Below are 27382 nucleotides of genomic sequence, written 5' to 3' on the forward strand. Positions count from 1 at the left end.
ATCCAAGAAAATTACATACATTTTTGAAAGAGTTTAAAATAAAAATATAATTTCCTAAATATATATATATATATATAAATATATTTCAAAATGTGTTCATCGTTCATATTTGCCACACGTGCCATCTAAGACTACAACCATGGTTTAAGGAGATAATACAGGGTCATTATATTATATTATTATATTATGAACGATTACAAATACAATTGATATATTTTTGTTATAAAAATTGATCTCACCATGGGCGTTTCACAATTAAAATGCTCAAAAATAATAATCTCAAATATTAGCTTTGTTTTATATTATGCCCTTATCATTTTAATAGTGAATTTTAATAATGAGTTTGCATTACTGAATTATATCCTAATGTAATCATCTTTTGCTATATGTTTAACCAAAAAATGGAATTTAAATACATGTGAAGTTACAGTTCTAACTAGTTAAAAATTTATAAAATCTCGTCTATTGACGTGTTTTTTTCTCGTCTCATTTCTTGATGAGTCTCATATTTTATTCATTTCTTATTTTCTTTGCCTAAACAAAATCTTGCTTTTTTTTATCAAATAGTTTCCATGGCTAGGGTTTTGAATGATAGTGATGTTATATAAGGGTATGAAAACTTGAAGATTTTAAATGGTGATTTTGAGGGTCTTATCTTAGAGGAGCTGCCTCCAGCCAATCAAGTTAATGGGCATGATTGTTGTTTGATTGGAAGTTTCTTGACAAATAGAAAGGTGAACTTTCGAACTATTTAAGAAACGCTTTCGGTGATTGGAAACCGGTGAAAGGTGTTTTCATGGAATAGACGAGCTACCCCAACTTCTTTATCTTTAAGTTTTTTCATGATTTGGATGTTGAGAGAGTTCTTGACGATGGTCCGTGGACTTTCAATTAACAAGTTCTCGCTTTAAAGAAGTTAGACAAAAATGAACAACTGAAGGATGTGGTGTTAAACAGTATCTTCATGTGGATGCAAGTGTATGATCTCCCTATGGGATTTAATTCAGAATATATTCTCAAGTCCATTGGTAACTATGTGGGTAAATATATATAATCTGATCAAAGGAATTTTCAAGGCCTATGGAGGAACTATTTGCGGATAAAGGTTTCGATTGGTGTAAGACGTCCTCTAAAAAGTGCGATGACAATTTAAAAAAACAAGGAGGAGAGTGGATATGGATTCATTTCAAATATGAGAGGCTTCCATCCTTTTGTTTCTATTGTGGTATAATAGGCCATTCAGATAAATTCTGTGAAGCTTTATTTGATAACCCACAGGCTGGTACGGAAAGAAAATATGACAGTTCTTTACAAGCTTCGATCGGGAGACAAAACAATCCTAAAGAAAATCAATGGTTAAGAGATGCAAGTGGTAGCTTGATCCAGATGGGTAGAGTGTTCAACAATGGTGTTCATCCAGGAAAGGAGGGAGGGGATGTTGGTCAATCAACAGCTGTCCGTGATTTACGTGTAGTTTCAGCGAGATAGAAGGAATTCCAGTTTTACAGGAGATAATCTGGGGATAAATCAGTTAGAGATAAATAAGGGGAATTTGAATTTGGAAAATAATATCCCAATTAATAAGGGATTATTGTGTCAAAACAAAAAGATCTCGTATTGATTTACCAACTGGACATAGTTTGGGCCGTGAACAAAATATGATAAATGGGATGGATATAAAAATGTTATAAACAAAAGGCTTTCAGAACCAAAAAAACTTGGCATTGGCGGGACCTGTGTTGCAGGCTCCCCCGCCACAATGAGTACGTTATTCTGGAACTGTAGAGGCTTGGGCAATCCTCAAACATTTCAAGTTCTATTGGACTTAGTCCAAATGAAGAAGCCCATGTTTACTTTTTTAATGGAGACAATGTGTAGTAATGATAGAGTTGAAAGTGTTAGATCTAAGATGAATTATGAAGGCTTATTCACAGTCGCAGGCCCTGGTCATGGCGGTGGCTTGGCTCTAATCTGGAAGAAGGAGAGTATTTTATCAATAAGAGGTTCCTCTCATAATTATATTGATGCCGAAGTGGAAGTGGAAAATATGATTCCCTGGAGGCTTACGTGTTACTACGATTTTCCTAAACAATCAAGAAGAAGGGAGTCCTGAGATCTCATGAGAAATCTTGCAGAGCAATCTTCACTTCCTTGGGTAATTTTAGGTGATTTCAATGATATTTTGAGGGACTCAGAGAAGAAAGGGCGACATAAACAACCTAGACGGATGATCAACGGTTTTAAGGAGGCCATCTTTGATTGTGGTATCTCAGACTTACCTTTAGAAGGTCATCCCTTTACTTGGGAGAAAAGCAAGGGATCAGATAGATGGGCGGAGGAGTAGTTGGATCATGTTTTTGTCTGTGATAGGTGGAGAGACTGCTTTCAAACAAGTACTGTGCATAATCTTGTGGCACCAACATCAGATCATTCAGCTCTATTTTTCCAAGTACAAGTTTGGAGACATGTTACTCGGAGGGCGCGGTTTCGGTTTGAGAACTCATGGCTCAGGGAAAGGAGATATAGTGAAATTGTTGAAGATTGTTGGCAGAATAGTAGAGGTAGCAGTGTAGAGCTCAGAATAGATCTATGTGCTAGAGAACTAAAGGCATGGGGTGATAGGTTGGTAAAGAAGTTTAAAGAAAATCTGGGCAAATGTAGGGAAAGAATGAATAGGTTCAGGGGAGGTGTGGATGCTTTTTCTTAGCAATGCTATGCAGAGGTGTTAAAAAATTACAGGAAACTGTTAAGTCAACAAGAATACTTCTGGAAACAAAGGGCCAAACAACATTGGTTGAAAGCGGCTGACAACAATACAAGGTATTTCCATGTATATGCTTCTGCAAGGCAAAGAAAGAATGATATAAATAGACTTAAAGATGATAGTGGAGTGTGGCACGATTGGAAACTTGGCTTGGGAGATCTTATCGGTAATTTTTACGAACAACTTTTTAAATCTAATGAAGTCCAGTGCGATGAACTTCTGAATAACATTGGGAACAAGATCAGTTCAGAGCAAAACCAAATGTTAACGGAAAACTTTACTGCTGATGAGGTAAAAAATGCTATATTTTCTATGCACCCGGACAAAAGCCCGGGTCCGGATGGAATGAACCCAACTTTTTATCAACGGTTTTGGGAAATTATAGGTGCTGGCGTCTCTTCTGCCTGTCTAAATGTGTTATCCTCGAATGATATTCTGATGGGATTGAATGATACATTGGTGTTAGTCGTTAAACACACGCTAATAATACACGCAAGTATACGAGTTCGCAAGTAGTATAAAATCTTTTCTAGTTCGTTCCCACAGAGACTGTATTGATTAACTGTTTAATTTATGCACCTAAGCAACACTGTATGGTTATTATCCAATGCTAATGTGACGACTGAGAATTTTGCGACGTAATTAAGTCAATAAAGAATGTGATATGTGATGTGATTATAATTATGAGACTAAGTGATGATTAATTGTCTTATCTATATACTAGAGTTTAGGAGCGTGGATAAAAACGTTCCAATTTAAAAGGTCAGCTTAAAAGATTAGCTATGGTGTCGGGCCGTCAGGTAGAACGGAACCCGTCCTAATATGGAATTAAAGAATATAAAATGTGAATTATGTGCGATTGAATGAAATGAATGAGTAAATAAAGTACTTCGTCCTAAGTGACGTGTTGCTTGGTAAAGATAATGAGAAGCGTAATTGAAACGCTGAGCGTCGGGCCGTCAGGCTGAACGTGACCCGGTACGCGTAAAAGAGGATAAAGAATAAAGAAGGATAAATTCTATGATCAGACCTAAGTCATTATGTGACTGTATATGTGTGATTGCTTGACTATGTGCATGACTATGTGTTCTGTGTTAATTTTGTGAATTTTAAAGGAATTACGTGATTTAAATAAAGGTTTAATTAACCTTCATGCATTTTTATAAAATCATCTGAGTAAGATAAAACCATGGGATTTGTTCTGTGATCTTCGTAATGGTCCTAGAGACTTTTTAAAAATGATGAGTGAATTTAATTGTTGGTCTTTGCATTTTTAAATTGATTTTATGAGAAAAATGTATTTATTAAAGCAAGTTTGCGAAATTCATATAAAATCAACCGTTCGCTCAAAAATTCATTATGAGTAATGGTTAAAAAGCTAATTTCGAGGCCTACGTGTTAAAATTGTCATTTTCAATAATCCTCGACTTTCCGAGAGAGATATATTTTATATTTAAATTTTGTTGCATTTGAGTGAAAAGAAAAGGAACGAGTGAGTTAAAAAGAGAGTTAGTAAATTACCAAATTGCCCTTATTTCTAAGTGGTATATATAACCCACTTTCCTTTCTTTTCTTTCTTTTGTGCACTCACTTTCTTTTCTCTCCTTTCTCTCTTTCTCTCCCGAACTCTCTCTCACACTCTCTCTCGACAACTCTCTCTCTCTCTTATTCCTCTCGGTATATTGTCTCTCCCTCTCTAATTCTTTGAAACACTCCATGAATCTTCATCCTTATTCCATACAAGAGCTTTAATTCGTGTGCATGTGTGTGATTAAGCTTGCATGTCGATGTGTGTGTGTTGTGTGTGCTCGGTGTGTGTGTTCACCCGAGAACCACATGGTTCTTCTTGTTGTTGATTAATGTCATCTTGTTTAAGCTTAATTCTTTACAAACAAATGATAGAAAAGATGTGCATATTAGTTATTTTGCGTAATTGACGGAAATCGGGGGTTTCGTGGTTGGACACCCTCGAATGAGGGCACCACCGTGAAGCCACCGCCACCGGTGATGAACTCCGGTGAACCGGTGGTGAGTTATGATGTGTAAACTGAACTCTAGACTAAATACACTCTAATTTTAGTGGTTGCATGTGGTATTTTTCTATATAGCCGAATGGGTTTTTGTTTTTAAAGAGATCAAGTTGATTTTTGACAATGAAATCGATGATGGATAGTTGTTAATAGAAAGTATAGAATAATTACAATTGATTTATGATTTATAAACTTGAGATGATGCATGCATGTTGTGATTTAGGTGATATTCGAATTCTTGGATTTGTGTTAAGAGATTTAGTTGGTTTAATCTATGAAAATGAGTGTTTGATATAGTGAAGAGTTGAATTTGGATTGTATGTGACCATGTATGTATGTTTTGGTTCGAATGGTTGTTGATAAGAAAAGGAATTTGTTTTTTTGTGAGTTAATCTTGATAAAAACTAAGTTTATAAGGCCTAAAAGTGATTGCATGCTAGTTTTAAAGAAGATCAAGATGTGCATGTCATTATTTGTCCTTGAGTTGTAAATTTGAGTCTTGCCGAATGGAAATTGGTTTAAAAAAAAGGATTAGTTTGATGAATAAGAGGATGCATGTTGATGATTAATATGAAGTTGCTAAGTAATGCATGGTTGGGTGATGTAATGGATATAATGATTTAATAAGGGATTAAAATAAGTGGAAATGTGGTATATAACTTTGCATGTCAAATTGATTCTTGCATGTTTGATTTATGGAAAACCCCGAATGGGTCTTAGTAGTAAAAAGGTGGAATTAAGTAGGTTCTTGCCAATTATCTTAATGACTAGTGAGAAATTGATTGCATGATAAATATTGGATGGTTTTTATGATCGAATTTTAATAATTAAAAGAAAGTGTTAATTTCGAATCTTAATATAATTAGGATTCAGATTTTTGATTAAAAAGGGATAAGTTTAAGTGCTAAATGACCCTTGTGAATTGCATTAGTTGTGTTTGATTATATGAGGTTGAAATTGAGTATATTTGGTTGTGTATTGTATGTATGGTTCGAATTAAGGAATGAAGGAAAAAGGAAATTAAATCGTTTATTATTAAGAGTTATAAGTGATAGTTATGGTCGTAAAAAGAGCTATATTAGTGTAATTGAAAAATAGCCAAGGTTGAGCGAATACGCTTTGGTTGTTAAGTGTATAAGGATATAAAAGTTACGAAAAAGAGATATGCTATGTGCTATGTGCTTACATGTATAAGCTATATTCGTATGCTCGAGTCAAAGATATAGTCGAGTTATCGTTTAGAGTGATCATTCCGGGAACGAAAGTTGAGAATCTGATTAAGATTTTGGTTTTATTGTAGATTCGGAGCGTGAGGGCATTCAGGCTAGGAAAGGAAAGGATTTACTAGGTGGCAGTAGTTCAACCTTCAGGAAAGCAAATTCAGGCAAGTAACTCTGATTACTTGTGTAAATGGATATAAAGAGAATGTTGTTCATACTATGTAGAGTATTGAACTGTTTAAGTATGAAACCCTTGCTTTATGAAACCCTGATATTGATTTAAAGTACCATTGTTCTTGAAAATTTGTTATTGACGAGCCTATTGATTTCACCCTTTGATAATCTGTCCTTTCTGTTCAAGTTACCTATTAAACCATGAATTATATTGAACCTTTTTTATTATCCTTGTTAACCCTGTTTAATGATACCCTGTTTCTCTTGATCACCCTATTGATCCCTAAACAAATGTTGATCCTTCTAATCTGATTTAAGAATGAGTTTCGACTTGAAAGAGTCCGAATGATTTCAAATGCTTGGTAATGATAAAAATGAATTTTAGAAAGCCTATTTGTTTTTCCAACTCAAGGTTTTCCAAATGAATTCCTGATGCATTGGATTGGGACGTAAGAGGCTAGTGGGACTAGTCCAGTCATGGTAAGAGGCTAGCGGGGCTAGTCCAACTTAAGGCTGAAATTATGCCGATTGGTACCTTAAAGACCGGAATGGAGGTCGATACGGGCTGATCACCCGTATATAATGAAATGGAAAGATAAAGTGATCCAATCAAGGGTTCTAAGTGATTATTTAAAAAGGGGAACTGAAACCTTTGTTCAGTAAATTGATTTTGAAAATGAAAATGGTTTATATTGCTTTGAAAAGAGTTGATTATGTTATTGTGGAGCTTAAAGCTCGAGAACCCTGATTTTTGAAATTGCTGATCATATAACTGATTCTATATCTTGAAATAATGTTGCTTTCCTATATCGAAAGATCTATTTTGATCCTTTAATGATTTGTGATGAATGTCGGCTTTCGTCCTGCTTTGAGCCTTGTTCCTTGAAAGCCCCACACTTTTCTTCAGAAACCTTTCCTTAACCCAAAAGATGGAAATCTGCCACCTAGATCAAATAAAGTAGAATGCCCTGAGTTTGGTAAAGCATATTGTGATTTGATATTGTAGAACTGCTGTATAGTTACTTGCTGAGTTTTATACTCATTTGTTTTGTTTTAATCTAACCATGGCAGTTAAGCAAGAAGATGGTCAGGCTTAGGCGCACTGCTCGTAAGAGCGTACCTGGTGGTCCCTACCATGTTGAGGGTTTCCGGTTGCCAGAGCAGGTAGTGGTATTTATGAGTGAGCTCGCGCCTAGAAAGAAGTGTATAAAGATACAATGGGTTATCTGTCGGTTCCCAGCCGGAATCGACGTTGGTTATTTAATAATATTTTGGGTTTGTAAGTTATATTTTGTGATTGGTAGTTGTAATCTTGTCTCATACTTTATCCTGGTGATCCTGTTAGTAGTTAATCGGGGTTTATGCATATTTAATTATTAGATTTGAGGTGTGTGAGTCCTCATTTCCTAACCCCGAGATTGAGGGCGTCACAAGTTGGTATCAGAGCTACATGATCTAGTCCCTGAGACAAGTTAGGATTTAAAGGGGTATTTTGGGAATATATCTATGTCGCGAGAGAGTTCGACTCATATAGAGTTGAGTTAGACTATTAGGTATAGTCTAAGGAAAGTGTTTATTGGTAAAGCGGAAACTAGAGTTAGGGTGTGAGTTAGCTGAAAGCTTTATTTAACCCTAACATTGTTTCTTGGTTACTGTTTTATTTTTTCTCTCAGGATCCTAGTAGTGGTAGTGACTCAGACTCAGAGATTAGTTTGACTGGTACCCCTGTGGACCCCGTTCAACCCTTTCCAGAAGAGCCTGTGAGAGTAGTGAGATCCCCATGCAGATTTCACCCTTGAGGAGGACCCTTCTGAGAGTAGTGAGATCCCCATGCAGATTTCACCCTTGAGGCCTGATTCAGAGACCCCTGCCCCTAAGCCAGAGTTGGAGATGCCTAAGACTGTTCCTGTCAGTGTTGGTGGCAAGTTAGCCCAGGATCGAGACTTTGTGTACTCCCGCATTCCTGAGTTGGGAGATTTGGTGGATAGACTAGCCAGAGAGTCTAGGCAGAGTGCTTCTGTTATGGATGATGAGTGGCGAGTTCTGGTGAAGATGGTGGAGCAGGTTGCCAGGAGGAGATTGGATGAGGGACCATCCACTAGTCATGCTGATGCTGAGGCCCGGAGGCTGCATAAGATCATTCGCTGGATGTTGGTTGTGTTGAGAGAGATTCTAGATGATTAGACGGGACTGTTGGTTGAGCCCGTAGATTGTTGTTGTTTTTCAGCGCCGGTAGGCTTTGGGATACTTGGTCAGATGCCGGGATCCCTTTTTATTTATCTTGTTGTAATTTCAGACCAATGTAGTAGTAGTAGTAGTTGGAAGTTAGGGGTAGATAGGGGGATGTTTTCCAGTTTTTCCTCTGTTTAACCCTGTTATTTATTGTACCTTGTTTCAGAACCTTAAGATCCAGAATATTCTCTATGTAACCTTTGTTTAAATAATTCTATTGTCTTGCTTTCCATTGTGCACCTTGATTATCTTATAAACTGTTCACAATACCATGTTTTCATACAACCATGTTTTAAAGTTCATAAAACCCTGTTTTGTGCCATGATAAAACAACACTGATATGAGAATTATGTAGTAATAGGATTGTATGTGCAAATTGGGTAAAACTTAAAACCCACAAAAGAGATTTCATAAAAACTGTCATTATACATGCCATGCCATCGTATTGCTAAATAATTGCTCAATCAGGTTTGTAAGAAATGGCCAACTCACCAGATCACCAAGAAGAAGAAATTCTCACTCAAGACCCAGAAATAAACCCAGAAACCACTATGATGAGCAGACTTGCTCAGCTTTTGCAACAACCTGTGGCCCCTAAAGTTGGAAACTTTAAGCACTTTCAATTGGTTCATCCTCCAGAGTTCTTAGGTTTTCCAGACCCGATTAAAGCGCAGTCGTGGTTGAGGGAGATGGAAAAAGCCTTCGAGTTAGCAGAAGTTAAGGATGACAAGAAAGCTCAGTACGCAAGTTATTATCTGAAAGATGAAGCAAGTTTCTGGTGGGAGTCTTCTAAGGCGTTGTTGGAAGGCAAAGACTTATCTTGGGAGAAGTTTACTGAGATGTTTCTAGAAAAGTATTTGTCAAGCTATATGCAAGATCAATTGGAGATGAAATTTCTAGAACTTAGACAGGAGGAAATGTCAGTAGCGGAATATGAGGTGAAGTTTTCAGAATTGTCTAGATTCGTACCCGAGTATGTGAATACGGAAGCGAAGAAGGCTAAGAGGTTCCAACAGGGACTTAAGCCGTGGATTAGGAGTCAGATAGCAATGTTGGAAATTAAGAATTATGTTGCATTGGTTCAGAAAGCAATGATACTGGAAGGTGAGCGGGAAGCTGCCCGAAGGGAAAATGAAGGAAGGAAGAGGAAGTTTGAAAGCTCTGAGCAAGAGCAAGGAAGCTCAAAGTTCAGAGGGAAGTTTGGGAAGAATGGTGGAGGTCAGAACCAAAAGTTCCAGAAGTTTAGACCCGGTAATGGAGCTCAGAAGAACCGTTTCCAGAAAGTTGGACAACCAGGGAAGGATAGTAGACCCCAGATGCAAGAATGCAGGAACTGTGGAAAGAGAGACCCGGGGAGGTGTAATAAGCTGGATATAACGTGTTTTATGTGCAACCAGAAGGGGCATTATTCTTCAGAATGTCCAAGTGGAGTAAGGAAGCCTGATTTGGCTTGTTTCAAGTGTGGCAAAGTGGGCCATATGGCCAGGAATTGCAAGGAGCCTGTGCAAAAGGTTAATGTTCTCAGAATTGCTGGACCGCCATCTCTCCCAGCACCATCAACTCAACCCAGAGCTAGAACCTTTAACATGACAATGAAAGATGCGGTGCAAGATGTGGACGTGGTGGCAGGTATGCTTGTTATAAACTCAGTAGAAGTAAAAGTTTTGATGGATTCTAGAGCAACTAGATCTTTTATCTCTGAAAGTATTCTTGATAAGTTAAATTGTGTTGCGTACCCTCTAAAGCCTAATATGATTATAGAGGTAGCAAATCAAGAGAAAGTTGTTGTTAATGAGATTTGTCCTGATTGTGATGTATCTATAGAAGGTCGGCACTTTTCTGCTGACTTAATTCCTTTTAAATTAGGAGAATTTGAGGTTATACTAGGAATGGATTGGTTGTCAAACCATGAGGTGCAAATAGAATGTAAAAGTAAGAAGGTGAAGTTAAGAACCAAGGATGGTGAGGAAGTGATATTTAAAGAAAAGAGGCAAGAGAAGAAATTTCTAACGGCTATTGAGACAAGAAGATTAATACGTCAAGGATGCGAAGTTTATTTGGCTCATGTCGTGGACGTGGAGAAAGAATCTGTGAAGATCGAGGATATTCCGGTAGTAAGAGATTTTCCGGATGTGTTTCCTAATGAATTGCCTGGACTACCTCCAGACAGAGAGATCGAGTTTACGATTGATTTGGCTCCTGGTACAGAACCAGTGTCGAAAGTTCCCTATCGCATGGCGCCGGTCGAGATGAAGGAATTGAAAGCTCAGCTGCAAGAGTTATTGGACAAAGGAGTGATCTGACCGAGTGTATCCCCGTGGGGCGCACCGGTGTTATTTGTAAAGAAAAAGGATGGAAGTATGCGGTTGTGCATTGATTACCGTGAGCTGAATAAGTTGACGATCAAGAATAAGTATCCTCTACCGCGGATCGATGATTTGTTTGACCAGTTAAAAGGAGCTTCGTGTTTCTCAAAGATTGATTTAAGATCTGGGTATCATCAGTTAAAGATTAAATCGGAAGATATACCAAAGACATCGTTCCGAACGAGATACAGACATTATGAGTTTTTGGTAATGGCATTTGGCTTGACGAATGCGCCAGCTGCATTTATGGATCTTATGAACAGAGTATTCAAGCAGTATTTGGATAAGTTCGTTATTGTATTTATCGACGATATACTGATTTACTCCAAGACGGAAGAAGATCATAAGGAGCATTTGAGGATTTCCTTGGAAATTCTGCGAAAAGAGAAATTGTATGCTAAATTTTCAAAGTGTGAATTTTGGCTAAAGGAAGTGCAATTGATCGGTCATGTAGTGAATAAAGAAGGAATTAAAGTGGACCCAGCCAAGATAGAAGCCGTAATGAATTGGGAAAGACCCAAGACTCTGACGGAAGTCAGAAGTTTTTTGGGATTAGCCAGATACTATAGAAGATTTGTGCAAGATCTCTCTAAGATTGTCGTTCCGTTGACAAAGTTGACGAGAAAGAACGAGAATTCGTTTGGACAGAAAAGTGCGAGGATAGTTTTCAAGAGTTAAAGAAGAGATTGGTAACCGCCTCAGTGTTGGTATTACCAGATGACAAAGGGGAATTTGTGATATTCAGTGATGCTTCATATAAAGGACTTGGATGCGTGTTAATGCAACACGGGAAGGTAATAGCATATGCGTCAAGGCAACTCAAGCCGCATGAGCAAAAGTATCCAACGCACGATTTGGAATTGGCAGCAATTGTGTTTGCCCTTAAGATTTGGAGGCATTATTTGTACGGGGAAAAGTGCGAGATTTACACGGATCATAAAAGCTTAAAGTATATCTTTACTCAGAAAGAATTGAATATGCGACAAAGAAGGTGGTTGGAATTGATCAAAGACTATGATTGTGCGATAAACTATCATCCTGGAAAGGCAAATGTGGTAGTTGATGCTTTGAGTCGAAAAGAAAGATTGAACCGGTTAACGACATCGGAAGAATTAATCAAGGAATTTGACAAGATGGAAATAGAGGTGCAGACTCCAGAATATGGAGGTGAAGCTATTTATGCGATGCTGTTTCAACCTGAAATTTTGGAAAAGATTCGATGCTGTCAAGAGCAAGTGATGAATCGCGAAAAAGATAAGTTGACGGGAGAAGAAATTAAAGCTCAAAAGGATGGAAAAGGGATATACCGTGTTAACTCACGTATTTGGATACCTAATGTGGTGGAATTAAAGCACGAGGTTTTGCAAGAAGCGTATAACTCGAGATTTACAATTCACCCTGGAAGCACGAAGATGTACCAGGATTTAAAAGAAAGATATTGGTGGCCGAACATGAAGAAGGAAATTGCGGAATGGATAAGTAAGTGTTACACGTGCCAAAGAGTTAAAGCGGAACATCAAAGGCCAAGCGGATTGCTTCAGCCACTAGACATACCCGAATGGAAATGGGAAAATATAGCGATGGATTTCGTGGTAGGATTACCTAAAACCAAGTCAAATCACGATGCGATTTGGGTGGTAATCGATCGGTTGACAAGTCCGCACATTTCTTACCGATAAACGAAAGATTTTCATTGGAAAAGTTGATCAAATTGTATCTGTATGAGATTGTGATGCGTCATGGAGTTCCTGTATCTACCGTGTCTGATAGAGATCCAAGGTTTAATTCGAGATTTTGGCGACAATTCCATGATCATTTGGGAACGAAATTGAAAATGAGTACGGCATATCATCCGCAGACAGACGGACAAAGTGAAAGGACAATTCAGACGATTGAAGATATGTTACGAACCTGTGCAATAGATTTCAAAGGAAATTGGGACGATCATTTGCCCTTAATTGAGTTTTCCTACAATAACAGTTATCACGCGAGTATTGGCATGCCGCCTTATGAAGCGTTGTATGGAAGAAAGTGTAGATCCCCTACTTATTGGGACGAAGTTGGTGAGCGCAAGTTAATTGGCCCAGAGCTAGTTCAACAAACGAAAGAAAATGTTGAAATGATTCGAAAGAGATTAATTGCAGCTCAAGATCGACAGGCAAAGTACGCAAATCAAGAACGGAAAGATGTGCAATTCAAAACTGGAGACAAAGTCTTGTTGAAGATATCTCCTTGGAAAGGTTTAACTCGATTTGGAAAGAAAGGAAAGCTGAGTCCAAGGTACATTAGACCATTTGAAGTATTGCGACAAGTTGGGAAAGTGGCGTATGAATTGGCGCTACCTCCGCAAATGCAACATCTGCACAATGTGTTTCATGTATCTCTTCTAAATAAGTATAATGCTGATGCGAGCCATGTGATCGAGTTGGAACTAGTGGAAATCTAACCAGATTTGTCCTATGTTTAACACCAGTGCGAATTTTGGATCGAAAAGAAAGGGCGCTTAGAAATAAAGTTGTACCCCTAGTTAGAGTATTGTGGAGAAATCCATTAGTCGAAGAATCGACTTGGGAATTAGAAAGCGAAATGAAATAAAAATATCCCCATCTATTTGCTTAGATTAGATTCTGGGGACAGAATCCTTTTAAGGAGGGTAGATTGTGACGACTGAGAATTTTGCGACGTAATTAAGTCAATAAAGAATGTGATATGTGATTATAATTATGAGACTAAGTGATGATTAATTGTCTTATCTGTATACTAGAGTTTAGGAGCGTGGATAAAAACGTTCCAATTTAAAGGGTCAGCTTAAAAGATAAGCTGTGGTGTCGGGCCGTCAGGTAGAACGGAACCCGTCATAATATGGAATTAAAGAATATAAAATATGAATTATGTGCGATTGAATGAAATGAATGAGTAAATAAAGTATTTCGTCCTAAGTGACGCGTTGCTTGGTAAAGATAATGAGAAGCGTAATCGAAACGCTGAGCGTCGGGCCGTCAGGCTGAACGTGACCCGGTACGCGTAAAAAAGGATAAACAATAAAGAAGGATAAATTCTATGATCAGACCTAAGTCGTTATGTGACTGTATATGTGTGATTGCTTGACTATATGCATGACTATGTGTTCTGTGTCAATTTTGTGAATTTTAAAGGAATTACGTGATTTAAATAAAGGTTTAATTAACCTTCATGCATTTTTATAAAATCATCCGAGTAAGATAAAACCATGACATTTGTTCTGTAATCTTCGTAATGGTCCTAGAGACTTTTTAAAAATGATGAGTGAATTTAATTGTTGCTCTTTGCATTTTTAAATTGATTTTATGAGAAAAATGTATTTATTAAAGCAAGTTTGCGAAATTCATATAAAATCAACAGTTCGCTCAAAAATTCATTATGAGTAATGGTTAAAAAGCTAATTTCGAGGCCTATGTGTTAAAATTGTCATTTTCAATAATCCTCGACTTTCCGAGACATATATATTTTATATTTGAATTTTGTTGCATTTGAGTAAAAAGAAAAGGAATGAGTGAGTTAAAAAGAGAGTTAGTAAATTACCAAATTGCCCTTGTTTCTAAGTGGTATATATAACCCACTTTCCTTTCTTTTCTTTCTTTTGTGCACTCACTTTCTCTTCTCTCATTTCTCTCTTTCTCTCCCGAACTCTCTCTCTCTCTCTCTCTCTCTCTCTCTCTCTCTCTTATTCCTCTTGGTATATTTTCTCTCCCTCTAATTCTTTGAAACACTCCATGAATCTTCATCCTTGTTCCATACAAGAGCTTTAATTCATGTGCATGTGTGTGATTAAGCTTGCATGTCGATGTATGTGTGTTGTGTGTGCTCGGTGTGTGTGTTCACCCGAGAACCACATGGTTCTTCTTGTTGTTGATTATTGTCATCTTGTTTAAGCCAAATTCTTTGCAAACAAATGATAAAAAAGATGTGCATATTAGTTATTTTGCGTAATTGATGGAAATTGGGGGTTTCGTGGTTGGACACCCTCGAATGAGGGCACCACCGTGAAGCCACCGCCACCGATGATGAACTCCGGTGAACCGGTGGTGAGTTATGATGCGTAAACTGAACTCTAGACTAAATACACTCTAATTTTAGTGGTTGCATGTGGTGTTTTTCTATATAGCCGAATGGGTTTTTGTTTTTAAAGAGATCAAGTTGATTTTTGACAATGAAATCGATGATGGATAGTTGTTAATAGAAAGTATAGAATAATTACAATTGATTTGTGATTTATTAACTTGAGATGATGCATGCATGTTGTGATTTAGGTGAAATTCGAATTCTTGGATTTGTGTTAAGAGATTTAGTTGGTTTAATCTATGAAAATGAGTGTTTGATATAGTGAAGAGTTGAATTTGGATTGTATGTGAGCATGTATGTATGTTTTGGTTCGAATGGTTGTTGATAAGAAAAGGAATTTGTTTTTTTGTGAGTTAATCTTGGTAAAAACTAAGTTTATAAGGCCTAAAAGTGATTGCATGCTAGTTTTAAAGAAGATCAAGATGTGCTTGTCATTGATTTGTCCTTGAGTTGTAAATTTGAGTCTTTCCGAATGGAAATTGGTTTTAAAAAAAGGATTAGTTTGATAAATAAGAGGATGCATGTTGATGATTAAGATGAAGTTGCTAAGTAATGCATGGTTGGGTGATGTAATGGATAGAATGATTTAATAAGGGATTAAAATAAGTGGAAATGTGGTATATAACTTTGCATGTCAAATTGATTCTTGCATGTTTGATTTATGGAAAAAACCCGAATGGGTCTTAGTAGTAAAAAGGTGGAACTTAGTAGGTTCTTGCCAATTATCTTAATGAATAGTGAGAAATTGATTGCATGATAAAGATTGGATGGTTTTTATGATCGAATTTTAATAATTAAAAGAAAGGGTTAATTTCGAATCTTAATATAATTAGGATTCGGATTTTTGATTAAAAAGGGATAAGTTTAAGTGCTAAATGACCCTTGTGAATTGCATTAGTTGTGTTTGATTATATGAGGTTGAATTTGAGTATACTTGGTTGTGTTTTGTATGTATGGTTCGAATTAAGGAATGAAGGAAAAAGGAAATTAAATAGTTTATTATTAAGAGTTATAAGTGATAGCTATGGTCGTAAAAAGAGCTATATTAGTGTAATTGAAAAATAGCCAAGGTTGAGCGAATACGCTTTGGTTGTTAAGTGTATAAGGATATAAAAGTTACGAAAAAGAGATATGCTATGTGCTATGTGCTATGTGCTATGTGCTTACATGTATAAGCTATATTCGTATGCTCGAGTCAAAGATATAGTCGAGTTATCGTTTAGAGTGATCGTTCCGAGAACGAGAGTTGAGAATCAGATTAAGATTTTGGTTTTATTGTAGATTCAGAGCGTGAGGGCATTCAGGCTAGGAAAGGAAATGATTTACTAGATGGCAGTAGTTCAACCTTCAGGAAAGCAAATTCAGGCAAGTAACTCTGATTACTTGTGTAAATGGATATAAAGAGAATGTTGTTCATACCATGTAGAGTATTGAACTGTTTAAGTATGAAACCCTTGCTTTATGAAACCCTGATATTGATTTAAAGTACCCTAGTTCTTGAAAATCTGTTATTGACGAGCCTATTGATTTCACCCTTTGATAATCTGTCCTTTCTGTTCAAGTTACCTATTAAGCCATGAATTATATTGAACCTTTTTGATTATCCTTGTTAACCCTGTTTAATGATACCCTGTTTCTCTTGATCACCCTATTGATCCCTAAACAAATGTTGATCCTTTTAATCTGATTTAAGAATGAGTTTCGACTTGAAAGAGTCCGAATGATTTCAAATGCTTGGTAATGATAAAAATGAATTTTAGAAAACCTATTTGTTTTTCCAACTCAAGGTTTTCCAAATGAATTCCTGATGGATTGGATTGGGACGTAAGAGGCTAGTGGGACTAGTCCAGTCATGGTAAGAGGCTAGCGGGGCTAGTCCAACTTAAGGCTGAAATTATGCCGATTGGTACCTTAAAGACCGGAATGGAGGTCGATACGGGCTGATCACCCGTATATAATGAAATGGAAAGATAAAGTGATCCAATCAAGGGTTCTAAGTGATTATTTAAAAAGGGGAACTGAAACTTTTGTTCAGTAAATTGATTTTGAAAATGAAAATGGTTTATATTGCTTTGAAAAGAGTTGATTATGTTATTGTGGAGCTTAAAGCTCGAGAACCCTGATTTTTGAAATTGCTGATCATATAACTGATTCTATATCTTGAAATAATGTTGCTTTCCTCTATCGAAAGATCAATTTTGATCCTTTAATGATTTGTGATGAATGTCGGCTTTCGTCCTACTTTGAGCTTTGTTCCTTGAAAGCCCCACACTTTTCTTCAGAAACCTTTCCTTAACCCAAAAGATGGAAATCTGCCACCTAGATCAAATAAAGTAGAATGCCCTGAGTTTGGTAAAGCATATTGTGATTTGATATTGTAGAACTGCTGTATAGTTACTTGCTGAGTTTTATACTCATTTGTTTTGTTTTAATCTAACCATGGCAGTTAAGCAAGAAGATGGCCAGGCTTAGGCGCACTGCTCGTAAGAGCGTACCTGGTGGTCCCTACCATGTTGAGGGCTTCCGGTTTCCAGAGCAGGTAGTGGTATTTATGAGTGAGCTCGCGCCTAGAAAGAAGTGTATAAAGATACAATGGGTTATCTGTCGGTTCCCAGCCGGAATCGACGTTGGTTATTTAATAATATTTTGGGTTTGTAAGTTATATTTTGTGATTGGTAGTTGTAATCTTGTCTCATACTTTATCCTGTTGATCTTATTAGTAGTTAATCGGGGTTTATGCATATTTAATTATTAGATTTGAGGTGTGTGAGTCCTCATTTCCTAACCCCGAGATTGAGGGCGTCACAGCTAAGACGATAACAAATTGAGATTGTTTATAACTAAGAATTAACTAATAATTATAACTACGAGAATAAGATTGACTGAATTAAAATATATGACAAAATGGGATTCTAACTTCATTAAATACTTCTTTCAATAGCCTTATTATTCTTAACCTTAGCATACAATGGTGTTGATACTAATTAGATAATAAGAAACTGATAAATGCCAACTTTCGTTGCACGAGTACCATTCTACCAGACATCCATAAAAGTGATAGAAGCTGAATAGGCACCAATTATATTGAGACCCTATATGTGTATAAAATTTGAAAACATAACGGTTTAAGCACAAGTTATCTATCTTGATTACATAGGGCAAGTAAGATGGTTAAAATTACCTATGAATCGTGCATGACAAATACATGAACCTATGCTAGCATGGCAAGTTCTAAATCCTTAAATTCACTTTCGCTTCATTAAGAATTAACACACTATCTTATAAGTTCACGACGCTCATAAGACGAATACGCACAACCAATACTAGGATATCATACAATCACCACATACTAAGGCATCAAACAATTTAATAAAGAAATCCATAAATAAATCCGCTAGAACCCCACGATAACAATTAGCCCATAATCAGACTCATCATCAACGTGGGTTCCGATGAAAACATGATATATAAAACAAAGTCTTTATACGAATAATTTAACCAAATACAAACAAGAGTATAGGTTCAGCAAAACAAGAAACAAGCATCCAAATTACAACTCAAAACAAAGATTCAAAAGAATAAACTAGATTGTCTTCGCCTTTGTTGAATTGTGCTAAAGGTCTCTTGTCGACTTCTCCTTGCGCTCTGGTCCGTCTCCTTATTAAAACGACCTAATATGAATATATATAGCAACCCTCAACAATCTGGAAGCCTTCCCTTTTAGAATTATATTAGAAACAATATTCCTGAATTTGGCATCGGCGCGGGCGTGCGCTATCACAGCGCGGACGCGCTATCACAGCGCGGGCGCGCTGTATTTATGGGACGCCGACGCGGCCGCGCGCTATCACAACGCGGGTGCGCCGTCCTTCTGGGAAAAACTCAGATTTCTTCTTAATTCTTGCTGCTTCGAGCCGGCTTTCCACGATCTTTTATTCCAACACCACCTGGACACCAAATTAGCACCAAAATAATGTTAAATCACCTGATTACCTGAATAATGCCTGAAATGTAAAAATACTAGAAAACACATTAAAACACTTAACAACTTGAGTACAAATGCATCAATTCAAAGCTTATTAGAGCATAAATATGTGTCATAAATGTCACTCAACATACCCCCAAACTTGAATCGATGCTTGTCCTCAAGCATAAACCGACTAAATGAACAAGAAACAAAAATGCATGAATGCAACTATATGAATGCAACGATCCCAATAGAATAACTCAACCAATCAACAAGAAACATATCAGCAAATGCAGTTACTCACATGAAGATCAACCAAATCATACAAATCAACTTTCAAACTAAAGACGTGCGTGTGTGAAGATGCTTACAGATATACTATCACAACTAGATCAATAATCATGACTCACTACTCATCAAGGCAATCGCAAGATTATAAATGAAATAAAAAGCTAGACTCAAAATAACTTATATCATTCAATTCTTATATTGGAGTTTTATACGGATTCATGCTTTTATTCACAACAAAACAACACAAATATGCTTATTTGATCGTGCAATGAGTGAGGTCCACAAAAGACTTATACAATAGCACCCATGTAGCGAGCCTTAAGTTAGCGGATCCCAGACCATAAAAACCTTAGGTCACTAGGCACAAAGTCCCCTAAGAACTTAATAACTCGAGTACTAAAGAGCCCACTCGTGATCAATTATACATAACACTTTTTTTTTAATTTTTTCACAATTTCTAAATGAGTGTGTTTCGCTCCATCTCATTCAATCCTAGACTACTCATAAAAATATGAGCCGGCTACTAGCCATTTGACACCTAGCCACACAACTAGCAATAAAATCCCATTTCTCCAATTTTTAAATATCCATATCTTTTACTATTAAGAGAATACCCTAAATTCTAAATATAAACAAACGATTAAACCTCGACAAATCAATAAACCATGATCATGATCTAGCACTCTAGCAACCTATAAGACTTAGTGAAATATAAGTGACTCTAGCATGCAAATCAACTTAATACGACTTAACATCTCTAGACACGACATCACTACACTAGCATCAATATCACAAGTCAATTGGAAAAATTATCTAAGGGATCATGTTATAATGCAAATGCATGAAACTACATGAACAAAATATCATAAAACTACCAAAATAAAAAAAAACTACATGGCAAAACATGCAACTATATGAATAAAAATATCATGAACACGCAATTATATGAGACTCACTCAAACATATTCCTTTAACTACTACCCCCAAACTTAAAATATTCACTGTCCTCAGTGAAGGTTATAGTAAGGAATCAGACATACCTACTCTGAATCAGAATCCTCACCCTCAAGGGGTGGAGTGTCAAGCGTGTCAAGAGGCGGATACACAGAGTCCTTACCAAATACTGGCCACTGAATATCAACTCCGGTGTCTCTAAATGCAGTCCCAAGTTCCTGGTGAGATCGTGTGCAAAACGACTATGGATGTCGTGCATCGCATCCATCCTCCTCGCAAAATGCCTATACTGCGTCGAACTCAAACCAGCACCCATGTCTGCCCCTGCTGCCTCCTGCTACGATGGTCCTCCTTCATCTCCTAGCTGAGATCTCCATGCAGTTTTGCTCGCCTGACCAGCAGCTGGCCTCCCACCAGGTAGGTGGTCAAAAGAATACCCAAGCCCCTTCAGATCGGGCTTTCCTCCATCCCATTCTTGCATCGTAGCCAAAGTAGTGCTATCGATCGGAGCACTCGAAATCTGCAACTGCTCATGTGCGGGCCAATGCACACCAACTGCCACGCACAGCTTTGTCACCATGGACGCATACGGAATAGACCGTAGTGCTCCCCCTCAAGAACTTCAGAATCCCCTGAAAGATAACCATCCCCAAATCTATATAATCACCCTGCAGAATGCCCCATAACAGCCGTGCACGCTCCACAGTAACCTCATGCACATGCAAAAATGGCATGATATTAGCACATATAAAAACGTTCCATGCACGGGCAAACCTGTTCATGCCGGAAACCGGGAACGTAGAATACTCGGCGACTGTGCCCCTCTTGATCTTCCAGTGAGTGTCGGGCCAGCACAGAGTAGCCATAATGAGATCCAAATCAAAGTCCTCTAGAGTCTTATCATTCCAGGTATCCTGCTCGGGCTTCCTCATGGGCTGCTCAATCACAACCCTGATAGCCTCTGCACTATACTCCACCGTCCTCCCTCGCACCACAGTAAAGCCATTCTTCTCGGCCTTGGTGTTCGCATAGAACTCGCGAACCACACTCATCGGCACAGCAGCTGGTGCCTCGTAAAAAGGAACCCGACCCATCTCAAGAATCATCTCCAAAAGCTTACCATCGTTCCCTGATGGCAGAAAACCTCGCTCCTTGACGATTGGCTTCGAAAGAAGCCTCGTGTACTCCTCCTCAGCTTCAGGAGTAAAAAAACCTGGGCCTCACACCACTCGCAGTTGAAGAATCAGTGGTGCTGCTTCCAACTTATGTTCTTTGTCTCTTGGGTGCCATGGAAATTGATTAGAGAGAATAAGAGTTGTGTTTGAGAGAGAATTTGTGTTTGAGAGTTTGTGAATTGGTGAAAAAGTTTGTGTATGGGGTATATGTATATATAGGTGGTGAAAAGAGAATTAGATATGGAATAGAAGTGGGATTTAATTATGGGAATAATGGGAGTAATGGGTTTGATTTGGAGAGGGAATTATGGGATGTGGGGGAGTAAAATCCGGTTGGGAATTGATTTTGGGACAAAATTCCCAATCCCCCCTTAAACTGCCTTTTATTTTTTCCAGAGTCGGGACACGGCGCGGGCACGCGCTGGGACGGCGCGGGCGCGCGCTACTTCTGCCAAACCGGCGCGGGCGTGCCATGTTTTTGTGTAAATGACGCGGGCGCGCGCTGGGACAGCGCGGGCGCGCGCTGGGACAGCGCGGTCGCGCCAGGCTTCTATAGTCAGACCTGATTTTTTTCCATTTTTTTGATTTTTTTGTGATTTTCTCTTTTCTTCTTGCTTTCTCTACTTACTAATATACAATAAATTTGGGTTGCTTCCCAAGAAGCGCTTCTTTTACGTCGCTAGCTCGATGTAGAATCTTGAGATCAAGTGGATAATAAAATGGCACTAACCACCTCGCGGGTTGCCGTGTCACCATAATAATGCTTCAACCGTTGACCATTTACCTTGAATGCTTGGCCCGGATCATTCACAAAAATTTCCACCGCTCCATGTAGATACACAGTTTTGATTATGAAGGGCCCTGACCATCTTGACTTCAACTTTCCAGGAAAAAGACGGAGACGAGAGTTGAATAAAAGAACTTGTTGCCCTGGCACAAATTTCTTGAGCACTAGACCTCGATCGTGCCACCTCTTGACTTTCTCCTTATGCATCTTGTTGTTCTCATAAGCTTGAAGTCGAAACTCGTCAAGTTCATTCAACTGAAGCATCTTCTTCTTTCCAGCTGCATCTAAGTCCAGATTCAATTTCTTCAAAGCCCAATAAGCTTTATGCTCGAGCTCCACAGGCAAATGACACCCCTTACCATACACCAACTGAAACGGCGACATTCCCAATGGAGTCTTATATGCTATTCTATACGCCCAAACAGCTTCATCAAGCTTCAAAGACCAATCCTTCCTTGATGAACATACCACTTTCTCCAAAATACACTTGATCTCTCTGTTAGATACCTCAGCTTGACCATTTGTCTGAGGATGATAAGCCGTAGCAATGTGATGATTCACATTATACCTTTTCATCATGGCAGTGAACTTGCGATTGCAAAACTGCGACCCCTCATCACTGATTATGACCCTTGGAGTTCCAAACCTTATGAATATTTGCTTGTGAAGAAAATTAAGCACCACTTTTGCATCGTTCATTGGAAACGCCTTAACTTCAACCCATTTTGACACATAATCAACCGCCAATAAGATATACTGATTGTTACAAGATGAGACAAATGGCCCCATGAAGTCAATTCCCCAAACATCGAAGACCTCAACCTTGAGAAGCACATTAAGAGGAATCTCATCCTTCTTAGACATATTACCCACACGTTGACATCGATCATATTTCAAAATGAACTGATGAGCATCCTTAAATAATGTTGGCCAAAAGAAACCTTCTTGAAGAACACGAGCTGTTGTCTTTTCTCCACCATAATGTCCTCCATAAGCTGTTGAGTGGCAATCTCGCAAGATTCCCCCCGTTTTTCTATAGAGAATACATCTTCTGATGATTTGGTCAGCTTCTTGGCGAAAAAGAAACGGCTCATCCCACATATACCACTTCACTTCATGAAGAAACTTCTTCCTTTGAGCATAAGATAAGTCGGGAGGCATGATATTACTCACAAGGTAGTTCACAATGTCTGCGAACCACGGCTCTTCTTCTTGCACTCCAAACAGCTGCTCGTCGGGAAAAGACTCATTTATCACTGTCTTATCCAATGAATTAGCATTAGGATTCTCTAAACACGAGAGATGATCAGCAACTTCATTTTCAGTTCTTTTTCTGTCCTTAATCTTTAGTTCAAATTCTTGGAGCAAAAGAACCCATCGAATTAATCTAGGCTTTGAGTCCTTCTTTGAGACGAGATATCGAATGATGGCATGATCAGTGAAAACTGTCACCTTAGTCCCAAGTAGATAAGATCAAAATTTCTCAAAACCATAGACAATATCCAAAAGTTCTTTCTCCGTAGTAGTGTAATTCAGTTGAGTACCATTTAGAGTCTTACTAGCGTAGTAGACCACATGAAATATGTTGCTCTTTCTCTGCCCAAGAACTGCTCCAACTGTATAGTCACTTGCATCACACATCATCTCGAAAGGCTCATTCCAATAAGGTGCAGTTATGATAGGTGCCGTGATTAAACTCTTCTTCAATGTCTCAAAAGCTGCAAGGCACTCATTATCAAATTTAAAAGGAACATCTTTCTCTAATTGACTGCACAAAGGCTTCGAATTTTTTGAGAAATCTTTGATAAAACGCCTGTAGAAACTCGCATGTCCAAGAAAACTGCGAATTCCCTTAACAGAAATTGGTGGAGGAAGATTCTCAATGACCCCCACCTTGGCCTTGTCCACCTCTAGGCCTTTATTAGAAACCTTGTGCCCTAGAATAATGCCCTGACACACCATAAAATGGCATTTCTCCCAATTGAGAACCAGATTGGTCTCAACACACCTCTTGAGAACGTGTCCCAGATTCTGCAAGCATTCGTCAAAAGAATTGCCAAAGACTGAGAAGTCATCCATGAATACCTCCATATTTTGGCCAATCATGTCAGAAAAGATGGCCATCATATATCTCTGAAATATGGCTGGTGCACCACACAGACCAAAAGAAACTCGTCTGAAGGTGAAAGTACCAAATGGACAAGTGAAGGTAGTCTTCTTCTGATCTTCTGGAGCGATACAAATCTGATTGTAACCCGAATAGCCATCCAGAAGACAGTAATACTCATGACCGGCCAACCTGTCAAGCATCTGATCAATGAAGGGCAATGGAAAGTGGTCCTTCCTAGTGGCCTTGCTCAGCTTCCGATAGTCCATGCAGATTCTCCACCCCGTGACTGTCCTTGTCGGAATAAGCTCATTCTTCTCATTTGCTACCATAGTAATTCCACCTTTCTTTGGTACACATTGAACCGGGATTACCCATGAATTGTTATAGAAAGGATAGATGATCCCTGCATCTAGCCACTTCAGAATTTCTATCTTCACTACTTCCTTCATGATAGGATTAAGTCTTCTTTGCTGCTCGACTGTAGACTTGCTACCTTCCTCTAGCAGAATTTTATGCATACAGTAAGAAGGGTTGATCCCCTTGATATCTGCTATAGTCCATCCAATTGCCGATTTGAACTCTCTCAGAATCCTCAAAAGCTTTTTCTCATCACTACCTAAAAGGTCAGATGCAATAATAACAGGTAGAGTAGATGCATCACCTAAAAACGCATACCTCAAATGCTCAGGTAAAGGCTTAAGCTCAAGAGAGGGGGATTTCTCAATAGAAGGCTTGAGGCGTTTAGGAGCTTTGTTCAATTCCTCCATTCTTAAAGATTCAAAAGGCATATCAATCTTCCTCTTTCAGGGAGAAGCATTCAAATACTGCAATTGCTCTTCACCTTCGTCATCTTCACTATCTGAATTCCCCAATAAGGCTTTTTCTAAGGCATCAGACCTTAGCAATTGGTCAAGTTCCAATGTGACCACCGAATCGACCAACTCCACTTTTAAGCACTCCTCATTATCAATAGGAAATTTCATGGCATTGAACACATTAAAGGTAACATCCTGATCCAGCACTCGCATTGTAAGCTCACCCTTCTGCACATCTATCAAGATCCGACCAGTGGCCAAGAAATATCTTCCCAAGATTATGGGAATCTTCTTATCCTCCTCGAAATCAAGAATTACAAAATCAACAGGAAAGATGAGTTTATCAACCTTGACCAAGACATCCTCCACAATACCTCGAGGATATGTAATAGAACGGCCAGCCAACTGCAAGGTCATATAAGTTGGTTTGGGATCAGGTAAGTCCAATTGCTTGAAGATTGAAAAGGGCATCAGATTGATGCTAGCTCCCAAGTCACATAAGCATCTGTCAAAAGACACTTTTCCAATAGTACATGGAATAGTGAAGCTTCCTGGATCTTTAAGCTTTGGAGGCAACTTCTACTACAGCACAACACTGCATTCCTCCATGAGAGCGACGGTCTCTAAATCATCTAGCTTCACCTTCCGAGAGAGAATACCTTTTATAAATCTTGCATAACTAGGCATCTGCTCGAGAGCCTCGGTGAAAGGTATGTTGATATGAAGTTTCTTGAACACCTCCAAAACTTCTCAAATTGCTTGTCCAGCTTTTTCTTCTGAAGCCGCTTAGAAAAAGGCGGTGGAGGATAGATCTATTTCTCCCCTGTATTACCCTCAGGCGGAGTGTGCTCAATAGTAGTCTTCCTTGATTCCACTTCTTCATCCTGCTGCTTTGCTTCTTTATCAGTCCCAGCTTCTTCAGTTAACTCTTGAGTTTGTTCGGGATTCGCAACCTTCCCAGACCTCAAAGTGATTTCCTTTACCTGCTCCTTAGCTTCCCTCTTTCCTGGCACTTCAGTGTCACTAGGCAATGTACCAGGTTGACAATTTAGCAAGGCATTGGCAATTCACCCAATTTGATTTTTCAAGGACTTGATAGAAACAGCTTGACTCTTGCACATAAGCTTCAATTCCTCTAATTCAGATTTTTCATTAGCTTATTGCAGCTGGAGTTGTTGTCTTGGCGCATATTGTGGTTGCTGAAAACCAGGGGGGTTGTACTACTTACCTGGATACTCCTGAAAAGGCTGTTGAACCGTATTTTGAGCGTTGCTCCAGCTGAAATTAGGATGATTGCGGTTATTAGGATGATAGGTGGCTGGCACAGGTTGCTGTGATCGCTGGAAGTTGCTCACGAACTGAGCTGATTCACTAGAAATTGCGCACTGATCAGTCTCATGGGCACCAACACAAAGCTCACAGACACTAGTGATTTGATTAACTCCATAATTCACCAAGGTGTCCACCTTCATCGTCAAAGCCTTAAGTTGGGCAGCGATAGAAGTTGCTGCATCCAACTTCAGAATTCCTGCTACTTTTCCCTGAGTCAGTCTCTGGGAAGGATTCTGGTACTCATTAGCAGCCATCAGTTCAATAAGTTCATACGCTTCATCGTAGCTCTTAGCCCACAAGGCTCCTCCTGATGCTGCATCAAGCATGGGTCTAGAAGTAGGACCCAATCCATTGTAGAAACAATTAATAATCATCCAATCAGGCATGCCATGATGTGGGCACTTCCTTAGCATCTCCTTATATCGATCTCAAGACTCACACTGATATTCTCCAGTTTGCTGCGCAAACTGGGTAAGAGCATTCCTGATTGTAGCAGTCTTCGCCATGGGGAAGAATTTAGTGAGAAATTTTTGAGCAAGATCTTCCCAAGTGGTGATAGACCCTGCTAGTAGAGAATGAAACCAGCACTTAGCCTTGTCCCTCAGAGAGAATGGGAAGAGTCGCAGCTTGATAGCATCTTCAGTAACATCATTGAACTTGAAATTGTCGCAGATCTCGATGAAATCCATGATGTGCATATTGGAGTCTTCAGTTGGAGAACCCCCAAACTGAACTGAGTTCTGTATCATCTGGATCGTTCTTGACTTGATCTCAAAAGTGTTAGCCCTGATGGCTGATCCGATGATGCTAGACTGAATGTCATTAATCTTAGGCTTAGAATAGTCCATCAAAGCCTTCAGATTTTCTGCTTTATCACCCATAGCTACTACAATTGGCTCTGCAACTTTCTCTTCTTCCTCTAACTTCTCTTTATCCTCAAAAACTTCCCTACGAACTACCACAAGTTCTTCCTTGGCTTTATCCAGTGTTCTCTTACGAGTACGCGAACGCATATGCACACACCCTCGCTAGAGTACCTGAAACCAGACAAGGAACAATTAAGT

At 38.6% G+C, this 27382-nt stretch overlaps 1 non-coding gene across 1 annotated transcript; it reads left to right on the top strand.

Annotated features, from left to right (window-relative positions):
* The first annotated feature begins 26702 nt into the window (after positions 1-26702).
* On the top strand, positions 26703-26809 carry LOC141710329 (small nucleolar RNA R71). Its single transcript, XR_012570855.1, has one exon. It is a non-coding gene; the product is annotated as a small nucleolar RNA R71 (small nucleolar RNA).
* The last annotated feature ends 573 nt before the right edge of the window (positions 26810-27382 follow it).

Source organism: Apium graveolens, chromosome 2, assembly GCF_009905375.1.
Source record: "Apium graveolens cultivar Ventura chromosome 2, ASM990537v1, whole genome shotgun sequence".
Classification (NCBI taxonomy): domain Eukaryota; kingdom Viridiplantae; phylum Streptophyta; class Magnoliopsida; order Apiales; family Apiaceae; genus Apium; species Apium graveolens.